Raw genomic sequence first — 17,919 nt, 5'->3', positions numbered from 1 at the left:
CCATGGAGAGCATCATCCAAAATATCCATTATGTGGGTGTATTCCTTCTTCTCGTAGTTTGAGGATGCATTGAAATACACCGCATGGGAGACTCATGGGAAAAGAACGATAAGGATGGTGCTCCCGTTGCTGCTAGAAAAAGAAAACACGTACCTCAAATTATTGTCCAAATGAGCGAGAAGGGAAGATTGAAATGTATGAAAGGGTTGTTTGGCATCGACTTACATTGGATTATAAGGCAGGAGAACCGTTTCCTTCTCCTTATTCACTAACATGAAGTTTTTGATGTAGGTCCTAGCAGTTTTATGCTCATAGTCGCCAAGACTCAAGAAGCACTCGTGCATGTAGTATGGATCCGCCACACAAATTTTCAGGATTTGTTCTCTCATGACGACCAAGCACATATGTAGTGCAAAAAGGCGGCCTGTTGTAAAATCGAGCAGCCTCGTGAGAAATATCTCAAAGATATCATCAAACTACACGAAGAACATCTCCGTGGGCAGTGTGTCGACATAGTACTTCCCACGGGGTACACGAACCATGCATAGCAGATATATATATCCTAGATCCTGTGAGGCGAGAAGGATTATCTCAGTCGAGAGAACATGATCGTGCAGTCTCCTGAGATCCCCTGATATGCCCTCCAGTGAACCCAATGGTAGGATCGGCTCGCCCACGACATGGAACATCACTGCACCTTTGACCGGTATACGGTCTTCAAAATCGGTCGGCGGAGCCGACTGGCTTCTAGAAGCTTTGGCATGTGCGGCCTCTTCCTCTCCTTTTTATTGGGTTCACCTTCTAGACCCTTCCTTAAACCCGCCACCAGTGTTGTCGGGCTAAGAACTATACGACCCTCGGCTTCTAGTTGACCCTGCATTGAGGCGGCATCTGGAGGCATGTCCTCTGAGGATTGCTTGAAGTGAGACTTCTTGCAATCAACCCTAGTACTTTCCTACCCGGGCACATTTTCCATCTCGAATTCCGCATGGTGACACCCGGAGTCATATGGTTGACTCATCATTTCTTTGTCCTCATTGAGGAACCGAAGAGGTTCCTCCTTGTTCATCTCATCATCGTCACTTCTTTGTTCTACAGGGCGATTACGTCATCCACTATTGGACCCCCTGATACGTCTCCATCGTATCTACTTTTCCAAACTATTTTGCCCTTGTTTTGGACTCTAGTTTGCATGATTTGAATGAGAATTTTTGTGGAATATATAAAAAATACTGGCGCAAGAACCAACGGAGGAAGTGGAGCGTGGAGCCCACAAGCCCACCAGGCGCGGCCCCCCTGGCCGCGCATGGCAGGCTTGTGGGGCCCACGTTGCTCCACCGCCTCCAATCTCCACTCTATTTAGCCTCTTTCATCCGGAAAAAAATCAAGGAGAAGAGTTTATTGCGTTTTATGATAGGGAGGCGCCGCCACTTCCTGTTCTTCCTCTGGAGGGCAGATATGGAGTCCGTTCTGGGCTCCGGAGAGGGGAAATCATCGCCATCGTCATCATCAACCTTCCTTCATCGCCAATTCCATGATGCTCTTCACCGTTCGTGAGTAATCTCATCGTAGGCTTGCTGGACGATGATGGGTTGGATGAAATCTATCATGTAATCGAGTTAGTTTTGACGGGGATTGATCCCTAATATCCACTATGTTTTGAGATTGATGTTACTACTACTTTGCCATGCTTAATGCTTGTCACTAGGGCCCGAGTGCCATGATTTCAGATCTGAACCTATTATGTTGTCGCCAATATATGTGTGTTCTTGATCCTATCTTGCAAGTTGTAGTCACCTACTATGTGTTATGACCCGGCAACCCCGGAGTGACAATAGCCGGAACCACTCCCGGAGATGACCATAGTATGAGGAGTTCATGTATTCACCAAGTGTTAATGCATTGATCCGGTACTTTATTAAAAGGATAACCTTAATATCCCGTAGTTTCCATTAGGACCCCGCTGCCACGGGAGGGATGGACAATAGATGTCATGCAAGTTCTTTTCCCTAAGCACGTATGACTACATACGGAATACATGCCTATATTACATTGACGAACTCGAGCTAGTTACATATCTCTCCGTGTTATAACTGTTGCATGATGAATAGCATCCGGCATAATCATCCATCACCGATCCAATGCCTACGAGTTTTTCCTACTGGTCCTTGCTACATTACTTTGCCGCTACTGCTGTCACTGGTGCTATTGTTACTATGTTGCTACTGCTGTTACTTTGCCGTTACTGCTCTCACTTTGGTGCTACTGGTTACTTTTGCTACTGCTACTATCATACTACTTTGCTACTGATACTTTGCTGCAGATACTAAATCTTTCAGGTGTGGTTGAATTGACAACTCAACTGCTAATACTTGAGAATATTCTTTGGCTTCCCCTTGAGTCGAATCAATAAATTTGGGTTGAATAATCTACCCTCAAAAACTGTTGCGATCCCCTATACTTGTGGGTTATCAAGACTATTTTCTGGCGCCGTTGCCAGGGAGGCACAACAATATTCTCTGAGTCACTTGGGATTTACGTCTACTGGTCACTATGAGGAATTCGAAAGATCCAAGAACTAAAGTCTTGCCCTCAACTACGAGGACAGGTAAGGAACTGCCATCTAGCTCTGCACTTGATTCACCTTCAGTTATGAGTAAGTTTGCAACACCACCTCCTACTAGAAATCTTGATATGTCGCCTGTGCTTAATGATGCTACTTCTTCTACCAATGATGCTTATGATGATACTATGCTTGATACTGCTTTGCCACTAGGTGCATTCCTTGATGCATAAATTGCTAGAGTTGGTGCTAGATGTGATGATACTTCTGAAACTGCTGATACTATTGAGGTAGAACCTGCTATTTTGCCTGTTAGAACTAGCTCTCCTAGATATGAATTGCCTGATATGCCTGAGTATTATGTTATGGAGGGAGAGATAGCTGAGAACTTTCTTGCTTGTAAGGATAGCTATGATGTTGAGAACTTACCGCGCAAGTGGAAAGAAAAATCTTTGAACGCTAGGATGAAATACGACCTGAAGTTTGCTACTTCGCCTATCTTTGTGACCGATAAGGATTATGAATTCTCTATCGACCCTGAGCTAATTACTCTGGTCGAATCTGATCATTTTCACGGTTATGAGTCTGAAACGTTTGTAGCCCATCTTACCAAACTGCACGATATAGCCACCCTATTCACTAGTGAGGAAAAGATCCGCTACTACTATATCCTCAAGCTGTTTCCGTTCTCGCTAAAGGATGATGCTAAGACTTGGTTCACTTCTCTTGCTCCTGGTTGTGTGCGTAGCCCCCAGGATATGATCTATTACTTCTCTGAAAAATATTTCCCTGCCCATAAGAAGCAAGCTGCCTTGTAGGAAATATATAACTTTGCGCAAGTTGAAGAAGAGAGTCTCCCACAAGCTTGGGGGAGGCTCGTCCAGCTACTAAATGCTTTGCCTGATCACCCTCTTGAGAATAATGAAATAGTTGATATCTTCTATAATGGACTTACCGATGCTTCTAAAGACCACCTAGATAGTTGTGTTGGGTGTGTTTTTAGGGAACGAACTGTAGAAGAAGCTGAGATCCTATTGAATAATATGTTGTGCAATGAGAATGCTTGGACTATTGCCGAACCACCTCCAAAGCCAACTCCTAAGAAAAGAGGTATCCTATTCCTAAGTCCCGAAGATATGCAAGAAGCTAAGAAATCTATGAAAGAGAAAGGCATTAAATCTGAAGATGTCAAAAACCTACCACCTATCGAAGAGATCCATGGTCTTGATAAAGCGATACAGGTAGTAGAGGTAAATTCTCTTCGTAGATTCGTTGAGAGTGATATTACTTTTGATAAACCTGCTAGCCTATGTCTGGATGAATTTGATAACTTTGTTGCCAAACAACAAAGCTTAAATGATTATGTTAGCAGACAATTGGAACAGAATGCTCGTATGCTTAGTCATTTAAGTGCTTGTGTGGACAGAAATGTCAATGATCTTAAGCTTCTGAGTAAACATGCCTCTATGGTTACTACTCTGGTAGAACAAGTACTTAAGGCTCAAAATGACTTGCTCAATGAGTTGAATGACAATTCTGTCAGAGTCGTCACTAGAGGCGGTAGAATGACCCAGGAACCTTTGTATCCTGAGGGTCATCCTAAGAGAATTGAACAAGATTCTCAAGGAGTTAGCACTGATGCACCTAGTCATCCTAGAAAGAAGAAGAAAGATGATAGGGATTTGCACGCTAGCAATGATAAGGATGTGGAGATTGAACCTGTTGATCTTGATATCCCATAGCCTAAGAATAGGAGATACGATAAGAACGACTTTGCTGCTAGGAAGCATGGTAAAGAAAGGGAACCATGGGTTCAGAAACCCATGCCCTTTACTCCAAAACCATCCAAGAAAAAGGATGATGAGAATTTTGAGCGCTTTGTTGAAATGATCAGACCTGTCTTTCTGCAAATGCGTTTGACAGATATGCTCAAAATGTCTCCGTATGCTAAGTACATGAAAGATATTGTGACTAATAAGAGGAGGATACCTGAGGTTGAGATTTCCACAATGCTCGCTAATTATACCTTCAAGGGTGGAACTCCTAAGAAACTAGGTGATCCCGGAGTGCCAACTATACCTTGCTCCATTAAAGGAAACTACGTTAGAACTGCTTTATGCGACCTTGGAGCCGGTGTTAGTGTTATGCCTCTCTCTCTCTTTATCGTAGACTTGAACTGGATAAGTTGACACCCACTGAAATCTCTCTGCAAATGGCTGACAAATCAACTTCTTTCCCTATCAGCATTTGCAAGGATGTGCCTGTTGTGGTTGCCAACGTCACTATCTTAACAGACTTTGTTATTCTGGATATTCCCGAAGACGATGCCATGGCGGTCATCCTCAGAAGACCCTTTTTAAACACTTCAGGGGCTGTTATAGATTGCAACAAAGGCAATGTCACTTTCCATGTCAACGGTAATGAGCATACGGTGCACTTTTCGAAGAAACAATATCGAGTACATTGCATCAATGCTATCGAAAAAACTTCATCGATTCTTATTGGGATCCTTGAATGCCCTATACCTACTGTCAAGATGAAGTATGATTTGCTTGTAGGGGATATTCATATCCCCATTGAGGTAAGCTAGTGGCTATTTGAAAATTCTCCGTTTCCTTTTTGCATTCGAAAAAGTTTGTCAAGGAGACTTGATCAACCTCATTGACGGATTTCTTTCGATGACCATGATATGGATGAATTGAGGAGTCACAAACCTCTGTTCCAAGCTTTCACCTTCCGTTGCTTAGAAGAAAAATGATAGATTTAGTTTAGTTTTCCCTGTTTTCTGCTTTCAGCGTCCCGTAGAAAAGTACCCCAAAAATAAAAGTTCTCCTAACGTCCTGAAAATCAAGTATGATTTTTTCTAGAATTTTTGAAAAATACTGAGACGAATAGCTAGTCAGGGGGCTGCACCAGTGGGCCACAAGCCCTGGAGGCGTGGGCACACCCCTGGCCGTGCCTACTAGGCTTGTGGGGCCCATGTGCACCCCCTCCACTCATTCCAGCTCCCATCTGCTTCTCCTACCTCCAGAAAAAATCGTTTCGCACCTCAAACCCGTGTTCTTGCTCTTCTTGCTAGGATTTCGATCTCCTTGTCCAAAGCACCATTCACCAAGCTGTTTTAGGGAAATTACTCCTTGGTAAGTGACTCATCCATTGGTCCAATTAGTTTTTTCTCTAGTGTCTTATACTTCGCGTATTTTTGCTGCCTTGGTGACCCTGTTCTGGAGCTTTGCATGCTAATTTTAGCTGGTCCCAAGTAGTTTTGATGCGTAATGTGGCCTCTAGGCACTTGTGGGAGTAGTTGCTACGAGTTTAGTTGAGCCTTGTTCACTTTTCCTTTGGGTCACTGAAAATTTCAGAAAAGGAAGATGTTCAGGAGAAACTATCATGGTGGTTCCTCAAGCAAGAGAGGTCCCCTTCTTGCGATTCAGGAACCCGATCCTTACCAACCGAGGAACGCACAGGTACAACCATGTGAATGGCCTTCTGATGAATTCATGATTGAGGCATGTTTCAAAGACGAGTTTGATACACTTGTTCACGACGTCGGACTCGAAGAATTCATGTCCGATAAATGTGAACAGTATGTTTCTCTCACTGCTTCTTTTGTTCGTAGATTCAAATTTTCAGTTGGCCGTGATACACCTGTACTGTTTGATCTCTATGAAAAATCGTATACCATGGATTTAGAGGATTTCAATAGAATTTGCAAGATACCTATTTGGGGTAGTCTCAATGATCCGCCTAAATCTTCGGTTAGAGATTTTTTCTCTCGTATAACTGTTGGAGAAACTAGAGATATTACACAGGCTACCATGGGGATCATTCATTTTCTTGCCTTGCATTATTTTGCCCTCTTCATAGGCAGATGCAGTAATGGCAAGATTGAGCATTGTCACCTCTGTGCACCCGACCTTAGTATTCTTAAGAGCGCAGTAACGGGTGATAGAAGTTTCAACATGGGAGCTATAATAGCAAGGAGGCTGAATAATAATGCTAATGAAGGGGATTTCTTTGGTGGGATCTATGCCACTTGCATAGAAAATTTTCTTGGAGTACCCATCCGCGAAGGAGATCCCCCTCTCCATGTAGCTTTCCTTGATCGCACCGCTTTGACTCGCTATCAGTTCCTTGAGAGGGAGGATGAATCCCTCCTATACTGGTTAATATTTAACCGGCAGCGTGTTTTCCATATTACCCTTCCTGCTCGTGCCTTCTTGGACTTTCAGGTAAAACGGAGATATTACATAACCAGAGGAGAGGAAGAAGAGTATGAGAGGGAGGCAAAGGTTGCTCATCTCCGTGAGGCAGCTATTCACGCAGTGGCTGCAGTGCTCCCGTATAACCCCCATTATGATTTTGGGTATCGCCCGGACCATCCTTGGGAGTAGACCAACATAGGCCAAAAGCCTAAGCTTGGGGGAGTACGTGTTTCTCACCGACTTTGTATTCTTGCTTACGCTTTCACTTTGTTAGTCGGTGGTCACACTTTGCCATTGTATCATCCATGTTAGTTTATTTCTTTTTCTCGTTTTCTTTTTGTGTGTTTGTCTAGTTTGAGAAAACCCAAAAAGATTTTCTTGTTCTTCTTTTGCTTGTTGGGAGCTTTCCCGTGTAAATAGTTTTCTTTTTCTTTTGGTCAAGGTAGAAGACCATGGTTACAATGTTTAGTGGCTCTCGCATGCATATCTGTTTATCTGTCAAAGAGCCATATTATTTTGTCTTATCCTTTGTGTTTGCCTTCAGATTCCAGCTTAGTCCAATGCACGATCACTCTTATTATTAATCACATCGTTCGGTCGTGTAAGTGAAAGGCAATAATGACGATATATAATGAAGTGACTGAGCCTTGAAAAGCTGGTATGAACACGATCTATTTTGTTTTTGTAAATATGACTAGCTCTTCGTTCCTAGTTCAGCTTTGTTGTGAGAGAAACATGTTTGCAATGACAACTTAGAGATCATAGTTTCTGATGCCATGCTTAGTTAGCTAGGAGCTTATAATGGTTTGTCTTGGATGCCAACATGAATTTTGAGATGACTATGATGTAGTATGATAGGATGGTATCCTCCTTTGAATGATTCAAGTGGCTTGACTTGGTGCATGTTCACGCATGGAGTTGAAACAAAATCAACATAGCCTCTATGATATTCATGTTTATGGTGATTTATGTCCTACTCATGCTTGCACTCAATGTTGGTTAATCCCAATGCATTTTGATGACTGTTGTCGCTCTCTAGTTGGTCGCTCCCCAGTCTTTTGCTAGCCTTCACTTGTACTAATCAGGAATACTGCTTGTGCATCCACTTCCATAAACCCAAAGTTGTTCCATATGAGTCCACCATACCTACCTATATGTGGTATCTACCTGCCGTTCCAAGTAAATTTGCATGTGCCATTCTCTAAACCTTCAAGAAATAACTATTTTGCATGCCCGAACCGCTCATATGGTGACAGGGGGCTATCAGTATCTTCCATGCTAGGCGTGTTATCCTCGATATGTGTTTATTCATTATCATTCACGAGAAAGGGGCCGGTAATTGGAATGCCCAGTTCCATGCTCAAATCGAAAAGCTAATTGCAAACAAAACTCCCCCTGGATTGATGTTGGTATGGACGGCACCCGAGTATTCGGCTAGTCGTGGAGTGTGATTGATCGGTGGTGGGGGAGTCAAAACTTTACTTTTCTGTTTGGGAACCGCCTATAGCATGTGTAGCATGGAAGATGGTGAGAACTCTTGGTCATTACATTGACAATGAAAGCATGCCACCCAAAATTATTATCTCTGTTTTAGAAGCTTGAGCTCTGGCACCTCTGCAAATCAATGCTTCCCTCTGCGAAGGGCCTGTCTATTTATGTTCCTCTTGAGTCATCCTCTTCTTACAAAAGCACCAATTAGAGAGCACCTCTGTCATTTTTATGCTTTGCTTTTAACTGTGATTGAGTATGACTGTGACTGGATCTTCTTTGCCATGAATTACAATGTTTAGTCAGCCCTTGGTCTTTGAAGGTGCTCTGCATTTATGTTTTGCGATCTCAGAAAGAGCTAGCGAGATACCATCTGTTCGTACTGCTTCATGATTGTTTTGATTGAAGTGTTGACGTTTGAAACTTTTTATTATTTGCTCGCTAGTTGATTATGCCATTGATATGAGTTTGCCGTGAGACCTAGATGTCATTTGCTTATGTGGTTAGCTTGTGATCTTGCTGAAACTCTGGATATGAGTTAGACATAGTTGCAACAACAAGATCAAACAGAGTTCGTAAAAGTTTTTCTTTTGTCTCTTTCAGTTGGTCAACTGAATTTCTTGAGGACAAGCAAGGTTTTAAGCTTGGGGGAGTAGATACGTCTCCATCGTATCTACTTATCCAAACTCTTTTGCCCTTGTTTTGGACTCTAATTTGCATGATTTGAATGGAACTAACCCGGACTAACGTTGTTTTCAGCAGAATTGCCATGGTGTTGTTTTTGCACTGAAATAAAAGTTCTTGGAATGACCTGGAAATTTACGGAGAATTTTTGTGGAATATATAAAAAAATACTAGTGCAAGAATCAACGGAGGAAGTGGAGCGTGGAGCCCACAAGCCCACCATGCGTGACCCCCCTCGCCACACCTGGCAGGCTTGTGGGGCCCACGTTTCTCCACCGCCTCCAATATCAGCCCTATTTAGCCTCTTTCGTCCGAAAAAAAATCAAGGAGAAGAGTTCATCGCGTTTTATGATACGGAGGTGCCGCCACCTCCTGTTCTTCCTTTGGAGGGCAGATCTGGAGTCCGTTATGGGCTCCATAGAGGGGAAATCATCGCCATCGTCATCATCAACCTTCCTTCATCGCCAATTCCATGATGCTCTTCACCGTTCGTGAGTAATTACATCCGAGGCTTGCTGGACGGTGATGGGTTGGATGAGATCTATCATGTAATCGAGTTAGTTTTGACGGGGATGGATCCCTAGTATCCACTATGTTCTGAGATTGATGTTGCTACTACTTTGCCATGCTTAATGGTTGTCACTAGGGCCCGAGTGCCATGATTTCAAATCTGAACCTATTATGTTGTCACCAATATATGTGTGTTCTTAATCCTAAATGCTTGTCACTAGGGCCCGAGTGCCATGATTTCATATCTGAACCTATTATGTTGTCGCTAATATATGTGTGTTTTAGATCCTATCTTGCAAGTTGTAGTCACCTACTATGTGTTATGACCCGGCAACCCCGGAGTGACAATAGCCGGAACCACTCCCGAAGATGACCATAGTATGAGGAGTTCATGTATTCACCAAGTGTTAATGCGTTGGTCCGGTTCTTTATTAAAAGGAGAACCTTAATATCCCGTAGTTTCCATTAGGACCCCGCTGCCACGGGAGGATGGACAATAGATGTCATGCAAGTTCTTTTCCCTAAGCATGTATGACTACATACGGAATACATGCCTACATTACATTGACGAACTGGAGCTAGTCACATATCTCTCCGTGTTATAACTGTTGCATGATGAATAGCATCCGGCATAATAATCCATCACCGATCCAATGCCTATGAGTTGTTTCCTACTGGTCCTTGCTATGTTACTTTGCCGCTACTACTGTCATTGTTGCTACTGTTACTCTGTTGCTACTGCTGTTACTTTGCCGCTACTGCTGTCACTTTGCTGCTACTGGTTACTGTTGCTACTGCTGCTATCATACTACTTTGCTACTGATACTTTGCTACAGATACTAAATCTTTCAGGTGTGGTTGAATTGACAACTCAACTGCTAATACTTGAGAATATTCGTTGGCTTCCCCTTAAGTCGAATCAATAAATTTGGGTTGAATAATCTACCCTCGAAAACTGTTGCGATCCCCTATACTTCTGGGTTATCACCCCCTTCCTCGCGTTGTCCGCTGCTCTAACCCGGCACTGCAGGCATTGATAATTGTGTAGGCGGGGTGGTGGTGTTCATACGTGCTGGCTGATGTGTGGTTACTGGTGCGCTCTCAGTCGCCTCCAGTCGAAGAAGATTCTCTGACCCCAGTAACATCCAGCTAGTGTAGTCTCCAAGCCGCATCAGGGTCTCGTCCTCCTCTCCCGTGAGACGTACTTGAGGAGGCAAATCCTCGTGGCCTACTTTCAGACTCGACAAGCTAACCCTAAAGTTGCCAACGGGAATCGGCTGGCCATGGAACATGAGTTCGAAGGGATTCATTATCACCGCCTTTCCCACATCCACCTTCTTGCATTTGATCATGTAGCGTACGGTGCATGGGGTTTCGTCAGCTTGCAAAGACATGTCTGCGGCGTAAAACATCCGAAAGGAAACGAAAACGTAAGGTTGTAGCTACATGTTGGTGCGAAGGGTAATCACCGTGAGGGCGTCGAGGTCAGTGAAAGGCGAAGGACTGACTAGTACGCCAGAGACATAGGATGACCTACTTTGAGCGAGTGCAGGCGCATGTGCGGTTGCGAGAGCAGGTGATGGTGCGGTTCGGATGTTCATCGAGTTGCTCCTGATGAAGCCGAGCATGGGAAAACCATGTGCTCTCTTGTGTGGATTTTCCTTCTGTGTGTTGATGACAACCGGGATAAAGTTAGTAGCAAAATCTTTTCTGCATGCAGCTACAGCTACATCGACTGCTTTCTAGAGCAACTCATCTTCAGCATGAGCTGCCTTTTCCTCACCCTCAATTTTTTTTCTCGATCGCAAGCTTCACCTTCTTATCGTTGTCCGTCTAACTGAACTTATTTTTATGCTTCTTGGCCTTCGAGCCCTCGTTGTAATAGAACTTCCACATGGCTCTGTTACCGACGTCGTGCACACGTCCATATTGTGTCTGCTGGTACAAAGGGAGTCCCTTCAGTTTTTTCAAGGCCCGATTGAGAGTGGTTTCCCATTTGGGCCTCCTCGAAGAAGAGTCTCTTTCGGCAGCAAGCGTGTGTTGCTTGTCCTACAAAAGGAATGTGATCCGTTTATGCATGTCTAGTTGACTTGATGAGAAGCTAAATCTAAGGTGGTAAAAGAATAATTACCAGTATTCTAATCAATTTCCTTGTGATCGGATCCGTGTAAAGAACTTTCTTGCCTGTGTCCCACTTATATCGGATCCTGATGATGTTACGCTCCAAAGGTTTGGTGAACTGCGCAAAGGGGTCTGGGATCCACGTGGCTTCACGCTCCGCGTCCTCCTTATCCCATATGGGCATTTTGCCAAGGTAGCCATGGCTTCCGAGGCATTGGTTCCATGTTTTCCCTTGGTGAAGCTCCTTGTATTTCTTAGATTTAGCCTTGGCCACGTCCGTAGCGCAGGTGTCCTTGACTTTTTGAACTCCTTTGCTGGAAGTGTCAGATTTTCCTCCAAAATCTTGGATAGGGGTTCACCAGCCTCAATAGCTCGTTTCACCCTCCCTTTGCAGCAGGCTAAATCATAGCTGAACATGCCCATGGCGTGGTTGTCAGTCATTTTCATTGCAGGATCTTAGCACGTGTTTTCTATGCCCATATCCTGGCCAAGAAACTTGAATCTCTTGTGCAGCTTCATTAGGAGCAAGTGCTTGCGGTTTTCTATGCCCTTACTTGTGGGGAACGTTGCATGGGAAACAAAAAAAATTCCTACACACATACATGATCTATCTATGTTGATGAGCATCTATGAGAGGAGATATCGGATCCACATACCCTTGTAGATCGCTAAATGGGAAGCATTAAGAAATGTGATTCATGTAGTCGAACATCTTCGCGATCCAAATCGCAAGCCCTCCCGCGATCCAATCACGCTCTAGTGTATAACGTACGACACCTCCACATTCATCGCACGTACAGCTGGATGATTATGTCCACCTCCTTGATCTAGTAAGAGAGGGCAGAGAGGTAGATGATTTCTCCGACAGCACAACAACATGGTGGCGGTGGTGGTGAACTAATCCAACAGGGCTTCGCTGAGCTCTACTGAACTAATGTAGAGGATGAATATGATCTAGAGAGGACAGGGCAACACGTGCCTTTTTCAGGTGGTGGCTGCCCTCAAAACCTCCAGTATATATACGAGGAAGGGTTGGGAGGAGGCACCCAAGGGTTTCCCCTAGGGCCTTTAGCCACCGACCAAGGAGGTGGAGTCCTCCTCCTACAAGGAGGTGGGCGTGGGGAGGAGTCCTGCTCCAACAAGGACTCCTCCCACCCTCCACCTTTTCCTCTTGGGCGCATGGGCCCCTTATGGGGTTGGCTACCCAGCCAACCAGGGGCTGGTGCGCCACCTCTTGGGCCCATGTGCCCCCCGGGGTGGGTGGGCCCCTCCCGGTGGACCTCGAGGACCCATTCGTAACCTTTCCGGAAACCAAATACCACTTTCCTATATATAAATCTTTACCTCCGGAGCTCCTCGGGACGTCCGAAATCTCATCCGGGACTTCAAAAAACCTTCAGTCACCAACACACATAACTCAATAATACTGAAACATCATCAAACCTTAAGTGTGCAGACCGTGTAGGTTCGAGAACTAAGCATACATGACCGAGACACTCTCCGGTGAATAAGCAATAGTGGGACCTGGATGCCCATATTGGTTGAACCTCTATGTCAAGGATTCAGTTAATCCTGTATGATGTTTCTTTCCCGAGATTCGATCTTGGTATCTGCATTCCTAGTTCAATCTCGTTACTGACAAGTCTCTTTACTCGTTCCATAATACAAGATACCACTCTTTAGTCACATTGCTTGCAAGCTTGTTGTGATGTTGTATTACAGAGTGGGCCCTGAGATACCTCTTTGTCACACGGAGTGACAAATCCCAATCCTGATTCATGCCAACTCAACAGACACCCTCCAAGATACGTTGCAACGTTTGATACACACAAGGTATTCCTCTGGTGTCAGTGAGTTTCATGTTCTCATGGTCATAGGAACAAATACTTGACATGCAGAAAACACTAGCAACAAACTAACACGACCATATGCTACGTTCATAGTTTGGGTCTTGTCCATCACATCATTCTCCTAATGATGTGATCCCGTTATCAAGTGACAACACTTGTCTATGGCTAGGAAACCTTAACCATCTCTGATCAATGACCTACTCAACTAGAGGCTTACTAGGGACATTGTTTTGTCTATGTATCCACACATGTATTTGCTTTTCTATTCAATACAATTCTAGCATGGATAATAAAAGATTATCTTGAAACAGGAAATAATAATAACGATTTTATTATTGCCTCTAGGGCATATTTCCAACAGTATCCAACTTGCACTAGAGTTAATAATCTAGCTTGACATCACTATGTGCTTTAGAATGTAACGAATCTAACACCCATACAGTTCTGGTGTTGATCATGTTTTGCTCGTGGAAGAGCCTTAGTCAGCGGATCTGCAACATTCACATACATGTGCATTTGCAAATATATGTGCCTCCTCCTTGATGTAATCGCAGATGGCATTGAAGCATCGTTTTATGTATGTGGTCCTCTTGTGAAACCTTGGTTCCTTGGATGGAGCAATGGCACCAGTGTTATCATAGAACAGATTTATTGGATCAAGTGCACTTGGCACAACTCCAAGATCTGTCATGAAATGCTTCATCTAGACACCCTCTTTAGCCTCCTCCGAGGCAGCTATGTACTCCACTTCGCATGTCGAATGAGCTACGATGCTCTGCTTGGAACTGCACCATCTTACCGCACCCTCATTGAGAATAAATACATCTACGGTTTGTGACTTAGAGTTAGCCGGATTAGTGTCAAAGCATGCATCGACGTAACCCTTTACGACGAGCTCTTTATCACCTCCATACCCGAGAAACATTTCTTTAGTTCTTTTTAGGTACTTCAGAATATTCTTGACCGTTGTCTAGTGTTCCATTCCTGGATCACTTTGAAACCTTTCCGTCATACTTATGGCAAGGCTGACATGAGGTATTGGGCACAACATTGCATATATGATAGAACCTATGGCCGAAGCATAGGGTACGACACTCATATTTTCTCTCTCTTCTGCAGTCATTGGGCATTGAATCTTACTCAACTTCACACCTTGCAATATAGGCAAGAACCCTTTATTGGACTGATCCATTTTGAACTTCTTCAAAATTTTGTCAAGGTATGTGTTGTGTGATAGTCCTATTAAGCGTCTCTATCTCTATAGATCTTGATTCCTAATATGAAAGCAACCTCTCCTAGGTCCTTCATTGAAAAACTCTTATTCAAATATTCTTTTATGCTTCCCAAAATTTCTATATTGTTTCCAATCAGCAATATGTCATCCACATATAATATTACAAACGGTATAGAGATCCCGCTCACTTTCTTGTAAAATACAAGCTTCTCCATAAACTTGTATAAACCCAAACTCCTTGATCACATCATCAAAGCGCTGATTCCAACTCCGTGATGCTTGCATCAGTCCATAAATGGATCGCTTGAGGTTGCATACTTTGTCAGCATTCTCTGGATCGACAAAACCTTCCGGTTGCATCATATACAACTCTTCCTTAAGGAAACCATTAAGGAACACTATTTTGATATCCATGTGCCAAATTTCATAATCAAAAAATGCAGCTATTGCTAACATGATTCTTACAGACTTAAGCATCACTATGGGTGAGAAAGTATCATCATAGTTAACTCTTTGAACTTGTGAAAAACCCTTTGCCACAAATCGAGCTTTATAGACGGTGATATTACCGTCGGCGTCTGTCTTCTTCTTAAAGTTCCATTTATTCCGAATGGCCTTTCGCCCTTCAGGTAATACTTCCAAAGTCCATACTTTGTTTTCATACATGGATTCTATTCCAAATTTCATGGCCTCTAACCGTTTGTTGGAATCCGGGCCCACCATCACTTCTCCATAGCTTGTAGGTTCATTGTTGTCCAACATGACTGCTAAGACAAGGTTACCGTACCACTAAGGAGGAGTGCGTGCCCTTGTCTACCTACGAGGTTCAATAGCAACTTGATCCGAAACTCCATGATCATCATCATCAACATTCTCTTCAATTGATGTACGCTCCACAGAAACATGTATCTCCGCTGCGCTACTCTCTGGTTGAAGTAAAGGTTCAATAACCTCATCAAGTTCTATCTTCCTCCCACTCAATTCTTTCGAGAGAAACTCTTTCTCAAGAAATGTTCCACTCTTAGCGACATACACTTTGCCTTCGGATCTGAGATAGAAGGTGTACCCAAGTATCTCTTTTGGGTATCCTATGAAGACACATTTCTCCGCTTTGGGTTCCAGCTTTTTTGGCTGAAGCTTTTTGACATAAGCATCACATCCCCAAACTTTAAGAAACGAAAACTTTGGTTTCTTGCCAAACCACATTTCATATGGCATCGTCAATGGATTTTGATGGTGCCCTATTTAAAGTGAATGCAACTATCTCTAATGCATAACTCCAAAATGATAACGGCAAATGGCAAGGGACATCATATAATGCACCATATCCAATAAAGTATGATTATGTTGTTCGGACACACCATTACGTAGTGGTGTTCCATGCGGTGTCAACTCTAAAACAATTCTACATTGTCTCAAGTGAGGGCCAAACTCATATCTCAAATATTCTCCTCCTCGATCAGATCATAGGAATTTAATCTTCTTTTTACGATGATTCTCAACTTCACTCTGAAATTGTTTGAACTTTTCAAACGTTTTAGACTTGTGTTTCATTAAGTAAATATACCCATATCTACTTAAGTCATGAGTGAAGGTGAGGAAATAATGATATCCTCCGCGCACCTCAATGCTCATCGGACCGCACACATCAGTATGTATGATTTCCAACAAGTTACATGCCCGCTCCATTGTTCCGGAAAACGAGGTCTTAGTCATCTTGTCCATGAGGCATGGTTCACATGTGTCAAGTAATTCAAAATCAAGTGATTCCAAAATTCCATCAGCATGGAGCTTCTTCATGCGTTTTACACCAATATGACCTAAGCGGCAGTGCCACAAGAAATTGGTACTATCATTATTAACTTTATACTTTTGGCATCAATGTTATGAACATGTCTGCTATCACTATCGAGATTCAATAAGAATAAACCCCTCACACCGGGTGCACGACCATAAAAGATATTACTCATATAAATAGAACAACCATTATTCCGTGATTTAAATGAGTAACCGTCTTGCAATAATCAAGATCCAGATATAATTTTCATTCTCAATGGAGGTACTAAATAAAAATTATTGAGGTTCATCACTAATCCCGATGGTAATGGAAGTGAGGGCGTGCCGACGGCGATCGCATCAACCTTGGAACCATTTCCCACGTGCATCGTCACTTCGTCCTTCACCAACGTCCTTCTATTCCGTAGTTCCTGCTTTGAGTTGCAAATGTGAGCAACCGAACCGATATCAAATACCGAGGCACTACAACGAGAGTTGGTGAGGTACACATCAATAACATTTATATCATATATACCTTGTTTGGTGTTGGCCGCCTTCGTGTCGGCCAGATACTTGGGGCAGTCCGCTTCGAGTGAACAGTCCCCTTGCAATGAAAGCACTCAGTTTCTGTCTTGGGTCCAGCCTTGGGTTTCTTCATCGGGGGGGGGGGGGACTGTTTTGCCACTCTTCTTGGAGTTACCCTTCTTGCCCTTGCCATTTTTCTTGAAACTAGTGGTTTTATTGACCATCAACACTTGATGATCCTTTTGAATTTCTGACTCGGCAATGTTCAGCATCACAAACAGCTTGGTGACTGATTTATTCATCCCTTGCATGTTATAGTAGAACACAAAGCCTTTGTAGCTAGGTGGCAGTGATTGACGAACTATGTTAGTGATTGCATCTGGCGGGAGAACAATTCCCAACCCAGCCAGATGGTTGGAATACCCAGGCATTTGAGTATGTGTTCACTGACAGACCTGTTCTCCTCCATCTTGCAAGCATAGAACTTATTGGAGGTCTCATACCTCTCGATCTAGGCATTCTTTTCAAAGATAAACTTCAACTCCTAGAACAACTCATGCTCCATGAGGTTTGAAACATCTTTGAAGTCCTGGTTCTAAGTCATACAAGATTGCACATTGAACTATTGAGTAGTCATCAGAATGTGCGTGCCAAACGTTCATCACATCTTCAGTCTCTAGGAAGATAGGTGCATCACAAAGCGGTGCATCGAGGACATAAGCCATTTGGGAAACCGTGAGGACAATCCTCAGATTTCAGGCCCAGCCTACAAAGTTACTCCCGTCATCTTTCAACTTGGCTTTCTCTAGGAATGCATTAAAATTCGGGGGTGCTACTGCACGAGCCATTGATCTACAACATAAATTTGCATAGATTACTTAGACTATTTTTCAAAATAATGAGTTTAGTTAATCATATTACTAAAAAACTCCCACTCAAATTGACACCCCTCTAGTCATTCGA

Source organism: Hordeum vulgare, chromosome 3H (genome assembly GCF_904849725.1).
Source record: "Hordeum vulgare subsp. vulgare chromosome 3H, MorexV3_pseudomolecules_assembly, whole genome shotgun sequence".
Taxonomy (NCBI): domain Eukaryota; kingdom Viridiplantae; phylum Streptophyta; class Magnoliopsida; order Poales; family Poaceae; genus Hordeum; species Hordeum vulgare.
This window is presented reverse-complemented; position numbering follows the sequence as displayed.